General features: G+C 41.6%; 1 long non-coding RNA gene across 1 annotated transcript; it reads left to right on the top strand.

The window, feature by feature from the left end:
- Window positions 1–2,639: 2,639 nt before the first annotated feature.
- Window positions 2,640–8,902, top strand: LOC144891550 (uncharacterized). The gene is made up of 2 exons (XR_013622984.1): window positions 2,640–2,723; window positions 8,693–8,902. It is a non-coding gene; the product is annotated as an uncharacterized LOC144891550 (long non-coding RNA).
- The last annotated feature ends 286 nt before the right edge of the window (window positions 8,903–9,188 follow it).

The following is a 9,188-nucleotide window of genomic DNA, read 5'->3' on the forward strand; positions in this document are numbered from 1 at the left end:
GACGAATCCGGAACAGAGATATCGAGGTGCAAAGTTTTTCGGGTTTTCCAAGATGGCAGCCAAACCACGTGATCTATGACGTCATAATTACCATTAAAAAATACTACAGGTGGAGTTGCACATATGGAGAAAATGTCCTGTCAATCGGACCAAAGGTTGCAGAGAAAATCTTATTTATTCTGTGCGGACAAACAGACAGACAGACAGACAAACAAACAAACAGACAAAGAAACAAAGACTCAAATGCAATACCCTCTCCTCGGGCGAGGGTAAATATGTTGACCATAGCAGATACTTGTGAAATCCCTGAAATAAGTTGACCTTAGGCCTTTGTTGACCTTTTGGCCTATGTTGACCTCAAAAATAATTGGTTGTTGAATTCAGTTCAACCCTCCTCAAATTTCAAGGCAATCAGATGAAAAGTGATGAGCTCAGGAATTGGACAAAGTTGTTGATCTTTGGCCAATGCTGACCTTTTGACCTCAAAATCAAAAGGCTTCTTCCTTCTGAACAAATCTATCATTTGGTGAAGTTTCGTAAAGATTGGTTTTAAATTGTGACATGTAGGTGATTGACATACAAACAGACAGATGGAATAACGCACAAGACCAACCAATATAGAGTACTTGAAAAACCTTCGATTTCCGCAAGTAATGAATGTAGTATATGTCAGGAAATTGCCACAATCGCTGGTTGTGATCTCCTTTGGTGGGTATCAGAAGGCAGAATGAATACACCCACCGCCTACCCCCAAGACCCAAGGGATCCATCATTTTCTCGGTTGATGTTTTGAAGGAGTGAGCGTCGATGTCGTCAATCTTAAGCATTTGAACATTTTCAGATGTTCCACATCATATGGATTATTTACTCCAAGGGTGCTTTTAAGGATCATCTCCAAGCCCCACACAGGTTCCAGTTGTAGCTCGTTTGTTGATATTTCCTGGTATCTCATTCAAATACTGTGCTCCTTGCAGTTGTTGTCTATCACTCGAACCACTCTGACTGTTACTTGCATGAGGTCAATTTCCTTTATGGAAAATATATCTTCTTGTACTTGATTTCCTCGTTTGGTTTTTCCAATGCATTTAGATCGGTCATTGGGTAGCATGATACTTTAACGAGTGATGCCACCTTTTTAAATGTGTCAGTACAATATCTGCCCAGGTGATTTGTAAAAAGGTATTTTTTATTATATTGTCGTGTTCCTGGTGATTAAAATCTTTCCCAGGATCGAATAGCCGAGCAAGCTTTAACTCTGAGGCACTGATCAAATGCGGACTTAATATACGTGGGAGTGGAGGGGAAGAACGGGGAGTGGAGGGATGAAGGGTCTTACCTGTGGTTCGTCGGACGTTCCCAAACCTGCAAAAAAATAACTCGCACGAAAACGGATTTTAAAATGTACAAAAATAACAAAAGGATTTATTTAAAGAAAATACCGATAATAAGAAAAGCGCAAAGGTAAAACTAAATTCCTATGGGATCCTCCACAGAAGATTTAAAACACAGTCTGTGAATGGGTCCCGGAGGTCCGTGAGCGGGAACACGCCTTGGTGCGAAGTAGGCCTCGTTGCGCCCTCGTTCTTTATGCCGCACCTCGTCACGCTGCAGCCCAGCAGCGCTCATCCATGCGTTGTTCCCGCCTGGAAATCTGCAGCTCTCCGTCCGTGGCTCTTCCGCCTTACGTCCACCAGCAAAGTCCTGGAACACAGCCGCTGCGATGAAGCCCAATTAAGAGAGAAATGTCAGCGCACAGCCGTCTCCCACCAAAGTCCGAACCAAGCCGGCCAAAAGTCCGTCAGCTCGTTCTTTTCTCAGCCAACCTCTCATGTCATCGGTGCTTCTTCTCCAATCCCTGCAGGCCAACACCACAGGCTCAGCTCTTCACCACTCAACACGCCGTCCGCCTTCGTGACGCAGTCCGACTTCGTGATTCAGTCCGCCTCCGTGACGCAGTCCGCCTTCGTGACGCAGTCCGCCTGTCAATCATAACCCTGACCAATGGTGTCTCCTCAAGGTGTGGCTTTTCGGCCTGCCTGACCCTGTGGTGATGTAGCTGGTTGCCATGCCATCGGCATTGATCAGAACTGGCTTCTGGTTGCTTTTTATTGTTATTTAAAGCAGTTAATGGGCAATTCCTTCTCTACTCTACGTCTAATAGGGTGCCATAAGGGACAAAGGATGTAAATCACCGAGGGAAAGACATACAGGGAATGAACATAATCGCTGAGCTAGTTAACATGCCCCATTCCTCATAATGGAGACGGAGATACACCTTAATCTGCCATTCGGGCTAAACAAAATCCTACTTATTACATGGTGGTGGTTCTTCTTCTTCACAACAATCAGAGCATGCTACCGATACAAATCTACCTGGTCTAAAGTAATCACTACCCCACAAACATAACAATACTATGGACCGTGACCACTTGGCCACAGTTTCTCTTTGGAAGGATTAGACAACATAATGTCGTCCTTATTGTATAACTAGCACACCTGGATAGTTTATATAGATGAACGGATCATATTTGCTGGGAGCACTCATCCTCACTGTAGTGCTCTCCCAACAAGGGAGGAGTTTCTTTGGCAGTAAGTGAGGGGAGAGGGTGATGAGTCTGGAGGGAATAAGGGCGGGGAACTGACCAGGGAGGGACATGAGTGGGAGGATTCCGAAGCTCTTGATTTCCCATCTCTCGTTGTGCTTTCATGATGAACCAAACCCGGTAGAGGTGGGCTGTTTATTTAAGACCTTATAGTTTCTGTTGTCACTTGTTTAAGGTACAGATGAGGTTAGGAGTTTATTTCCCATTCAAAATACCTCTGCACCTCTTCTTGTTTTGTGCTTGTTCCTCTGTCTAAAGTATTTAGTCATCCAGCATTTTCAGTTTCCTTTGCTTCATTTTACAAAGCACTTTTTGTTAACATTTGAAATGTTTTTTTAGAGTTACCGGTGCGAGGTCTTTCTTTCGGTCAGTGATTACAATAAAGGCCTATCTATCTCAGTGACTTGCGGGAAATATCTCACGTGGTCTTCCATGTTTACTTACACTGGCCGTGATAAATAGATAGCAACAGATAGCAGTTAAGCAATGACATTCAATAAGTTACTGAATATTGTCAGGATCTTTTGTTTTTTAATTACTAGTTGTTTTATTTTAAATTCTTAGTGTAAAACTCGACACATTAGATGATGTGGATGTGTGTGTTTGTTTGTTTGTATGTGTGTTGTGACATATGTGTGTATATGTGTGTTGTGACGTGTGTGTGTGTGTGTGTGTGTGTGTGTGTGTGTGTGTGTGTGTGTGTGTTGTGACATGTGTGTGTGTGTGTTGTGCATATGTGTGTTGTGACATATATGTGTGTGTCTGCATATGTGTGTGTGTATATGTGTGTTGTGACGTGTGTGTGTGTGTGTGTGTGTGTGTGTGTGTGTGTGTGTGTGTGTGTGTGTGTGTGTTGTGACATGTGTGTGTGTGTTGTGCATATGTGTGTTGTGACATATATGTGTGTGTCTGCATATGTGTGTTTGTATATGTGTGTTGTGACATATGCGTGTCTGTGCGTGTGTGTGTGTGTGTGTGTGTGTGTGTGTGTGTGTGTGTGTGTGTGTGTGTGTGTGTGTGTTGTGACATGTGTGTGTGTGTTGTGCATATGTGTGTTGTGACATATATGTGTGTGTCTGCATATGTGTGTTTGTATATGTGTGTGTCTGCATATGTGTGTTTGTATATGTGTGTTGTGACATATGCGTGTCTGTGTGTGTGTGTGTGTGTGTATGTATGTTGTGACGTGTGTACATGTACATGTGCGTGTGTGTGTGTGTATGTTGTGACGTGTGTACATGTGCATGTTGTGACGTGTGTGTGTGTGTGCGTGCGTGTGTGTGTGTGTGTGTGTGTGCGACGTGACGTGACGTGACGTGACGTGTGACGTAAATATGTAATTTACGTATACTGGATGTCGCAATTTATGTATATTAGGAGTGTGGTACCCAGCGCTGCATGGCCAGATGAGCTTTTCCCGGTATGAGTTTCGGGCCGTGTCGGACAAAAGCTATGGAGTTATATTGGCCTCATGGTGGTTACCTTTTGCCTGCGGGCCGGCGGCAGCAGTGGATGACCCCACATCCCAATTGACACTTTATAGTAGCCTTTGATGGCCTCAAAACGGCCTTCATGGTCAACGTGCGGTAACTTGAAACCTTTCCCAGATTCTGACGTATCAACACCCTAAAATTTGGGGCCTCACGGTGCTCCGGTTCTGCCCAACTTGGAGCATTCACATCAGCGTGCCAGCGTGACCACTTTGACATGAGTTGTTTGTTACGATTGTTAGGACAGTGGGGTTTTTTGTCTCAAAGTGAATAAGGGAGTGTAGATGAGCAGTAAAGTGTGGTTATGCAAAGAACACAAGTTATGGATCAGAGGAGCAGCATATATTTATATACATATACATATACATATACAAATACATATACATATACATAAACATATACATATATACATATCCTAGCTTGTATACGAACTAATTGTAATTTGTCGTTACTGAGGAACGGGCTTATTTTAGCCGAGGATAATGACTGTACCTGAGTTGCTGTGTTGTCATGATTTTCACCAATCACAATACAAACAATTATTTTGCACAAATGTATTTGTTGTGTTTGTGATATTACATTTTTATCGGAAATTTAGGTTGAAGAAAGCGGGAATGGTGGATGTATTGGTTGAATTTTTTTTTTTTTTTCAAGAAAGAACCCCTCAGCACATACATAGGGGAAGGGGAGGTGCAGACTGGAAATTTGGAACGATTACACCTCACCACCACGTAATTCAAAACACGTCACCACCAAGTAATTCAAAACACGTCACCACCAAGTAATTCAAAACACGTCACCACCAAGTAATTCAAAACACGTCACCACCAAGTAATTCAAAACCTGTCACCACCAAGTAATTCAAAACACGTCACCACCAAGTAATTCAAAACACCGCACCACCAAGTAATTCAAAACACCACACCACCAAGTAATTCAAAACACTTCACCACCAAGTAATTCAAAACACGTCACCACCACGTAATTCAAAACACGTCACCACCAAGTAATTCAAAACACCACACCACCACGTAATTCAAAACACGTCACCACCAAGTAATTCAAAACACCGCACCACCAAGTAATTCAAAACACCGCACCACCAAGTAATTCAAAACACGTCACCACCAAGTAATTCAAAACACCGCACCACCAAGTAATTCAAAACACCACACCACCAAGTAATTCAAAACACTTCACCACCAAGTAATTCAAAACACGTCACCACCACGTAATTCAAAACACGTCACCACCAAGTAATTCAAAACACCACACCACCACGTAATTAAAAACACGTCACCACCAAGTAATTCAAAACACCGCACCACCAAGTAATTCAAAACACCGCACCACCAAGTAATTCAAAACACGTCACCACCAAGTAATTCAAAACACCGCACCATCAAGTAATTCAAAACACTTCACCACCAAGTAATTCAAAACACTTCACCACCAAGTAATTCAAAACACGTCACCACCACGTAATTCAAAACACTTCACCACCAAGTAATTCAAAACACCGCACCACCACGTAATTCAAAACACCACACCACCACGTAATTCAAAACACGTCACCACCAAGTAATTCAAAACACCTCACCACCAAGTAATTCAAAACACTTCACCACCAAGTAATTCAAAACACCGCACCACCAAGTAATTCAAAACTCGTCACCACCAAGTAATTCAAAACACCGCACCACCAAGTAATTCAAAACACTTCACCACCAAGTAATTCAAAACACTTCACCACCAAGTAATTCAAAACACGTCACCACCAAGTAATTCAAAACACTTCACCACCAAGTAATTCAAAACACCGCACCACCACGTAATTCAAAACACCGCACCACCACGTAATTCAAAACACGTCACCACCAAGTAATTCAAAACACTTCACCACCAAGTAATTCAAAACACGTCACCACCAAGTAATTCAAAACACTTCACCACCAAGTAATTCAAAACACCGCACCACCACATAATTCAAAACACGTCACCACCAAGTAATTCAAAACACTTCACCACCACGTAATTAAAAACACTTCACCACCAAGTAATTCAAAACACTTCACCACCAAGTAATTCAAAACACGTCACCACCAAGTAATTCAAAACACCTCACCACCAAGTAATTCAAAACACTTCACCATCAAGTAATTTAAAACACCTCACAGCCATAAAACACGTAATAAAAACACCTCACAGCCACAAAATTAAAAACACCTCACCACCACAAAATTGAAAACACCTCACAGCCATAAAACACTTAATAAAAACACCTCACAGCCACAAAATTAAAAACACCTCACCATCACGTCATTTAAAAACACCTCACCACCAAGTAATTCAAAACACCTCACCATCACGTAATTCCAGACACCTCATCACCAACTAATTCAAAACACCTCACCACCGTAATTATAAATACATCACCACCACGTGATTCAAAACCACCACAACGTCATTAAAAACACTTCACAACCACGGAAACAAAAGTTTGAGGGAGTCGTTAAGTGACAACACAGACACTGCCCAGATGTGTAGATATATAGATAAATGACTGCACCCGAGTTGCCGTTTTGTCATGGTTTAAGCCAATCATAATTCAAACAATTATTTTGCACAAATGTATTTGTAATATACGTGATATCACATTTTATAAACAATTGAAGTTGAAGACTTAAGTTGAAAAAAAAAATTCCCGAAAAAATTCCCCCAAAAAAAATTGGAAACTTTTTCAAAAAAAATACCCTGAGGACATACAGACGGGAGAGATACTGTATGTGCATACCAGAAGTTTGGTACGATTTCACAAAAGTTTGAGAAAGTAGTTCAGTGACAAGACAAGACAAGACAACACAACACAGACACTGCACAGATATACAGTCACGTGAAAAAGTAAGTACACCCTATGTAAACTTTTGACTTTTTCAACATATTTCAACATACAGCTATTTGATCTTTATTTCAACAATATTGACAGATAAAGGTGATATAATACAACAAATATCATGAAACATTTACATTTTGTAGTCCATTGTATAATTTAAATAAACATAAATGCAAATTTCGCATGTGGAAAAAGTAAGTACACCCTTGGCTCTCATAGGTGGTATTGCCCCCTTTGGCAGAAACAACCTCAAGTAGGCGTTTCTTATAACTGTCTACCAGTCTCTGACATCGACTGGGAGAAATTTTTTCCCACTCCTCCATGCAGAATTCTTTCAGCTGTGCGATGTTTGAGGGGTTTCTTGCATGCACAGCTCGTTTCAAATCCCCCCACAACATCTCGATGGGATTTAGATCCGGGCTTTGACTTGGCCATTCCAGAACCCTCCATTTCTTTCTTTCCAGCCATTCCTTGGTGGATTTACTGGTATGTTTAGGGTCATCGTCATGTTGCAAGGTCCACCTTCAGTTGAGCTGCAACTCTCCGACAGATGGTCTCACATTATCCTCAAGCACCCTCTGGTACAATTAAGAATTCATAGTGGATTCTATGATGGTGAGCTGCCCAGGCCCTGATGCAGCAAAGCTGCCTCAAACCATAATATTTCCACCACCATGCTTTCCAGTTGGTATCAGGTTATTGTGGTCAAATGCTGTCTTTGGTTTTCGCCAAACATGTCTTCTGGTCCTGAGGCCAAATAGCTCCACCTTTGATTCATCTGTCCAGAGCACATTGTTCCAGAAGTGCTGGTCTTTGCCGAGGTGTTCATTGGCAAACTTTAGTCTTGCCCTGATGTTCTTTCTGGACAGCAAAGGTTTCCTCCTGGCACACCTCCCATGTAGATAGAATTTGTGCAGCCTCTTTCTAATGGTAGACTCGTGCACTTTGACATCAAAAGTGGAAAGAGCTACCCTAGGTCCCGTGATGACATTCTGGGGTTTTTAGAGACTTCTTTCAGCATCTTGCAGTCTGTTCTCGGGCTGAACTTGCTGGGGCGGCCTGGCCTGAACAAGTTGGCAGTTGTTTGGAATCTTCTCCACTTGTAAATGATCTTCCGGACAGTCGAATGATTGATTTCAAATTGTTTGGAGATCTTTTTAAATCCCTTCCCAGACTCGTAGGCATCTATAACCTTCTTTCTGAAGGCCTCAGAGAGCTCTTTTGATCTAGGCATGGTGACGCCACACACTTCAACAACAAAGAGCAAACCAAACTAAATGTCTGAGGTTTAAATAAGACAGGTTCCTCCAAGATCCTCTCTAACGATGTTCTAATCATTTGCACCTGAGCTGGTGCACCTGATTCTAATTTTAGGTATTTGAAGTGGTGATAAATGTGGGGGTGTACTTTACTTTTTCCACATGCGAAATTTGCATTTATGTTTATTTAAATTATACAATGGACTACAAAATGTAAATGTTTCATGATATTTGTTATAGTATATCACGTTTATTTATCAATATTGTTGAAATGACGAACAAATAGCTGTGTGTTGATATATGTTGAAAAAGTCAAAACTTTACATGGGGTGTACTTACTTTTTCACGTGACTGTATATATCCCTGATTGACTGGGATATGACAAAATATATGTAAATCCAATCTTACTCAATATAATAATTGTATAAAAACTGTTTCTGTGCACAGCTTCATTTACTGCTTTCTGATGTCATGGCTCCTTGGTCTTGGCTGTTTCTCAACGAGTAATGATGAAGTGGTTCCGAAAGCAAAGCAGGAGTTGTTTGGGGCATTGCGCTCACCAAACTACCCCTACGTCTACCCCAACTTTCTGCAGCGTACATGGCATGTCCAGGTCCCGAATGGCTACAGAGTTCAAATAAAATTCCTGCATTTTGACTTGGAACCTTCATACCTCTGTGAATATGATGCCATAGAGGTAGGGATAGGAAAACCGACGCTTTGGTGCTTTATTATGATTTGCGTGCAGGAGGATAGCATTAAAAAGTGATTTGTGTTTTCCATTGCTTGATTTTGGTTTGAGCATACATATGATAACAGCTATGGTGTGCCTCGTTTATAACTGTTAAATCTGTCCACATCTGCCTGTTTACCTGACTAGGTATGCACACTCACATCTAAGCTGTCGTTCCTGGGTTAGTATCTTTGCCCTGCTATAAACTGT

Source organism: Myxine glutinosa, chromosome 4 (assembly GCF_964187855.1).
Source record: "Myxine glutinosa chromosome 4, kmMyxGlut1.1, whole genome shotgun sequence".
NCBI lineage: Eukaryota > Metazoa > Chordata > Myxini > Myxiniformes > Myxinidae > Myxine > Myxine glutinosa.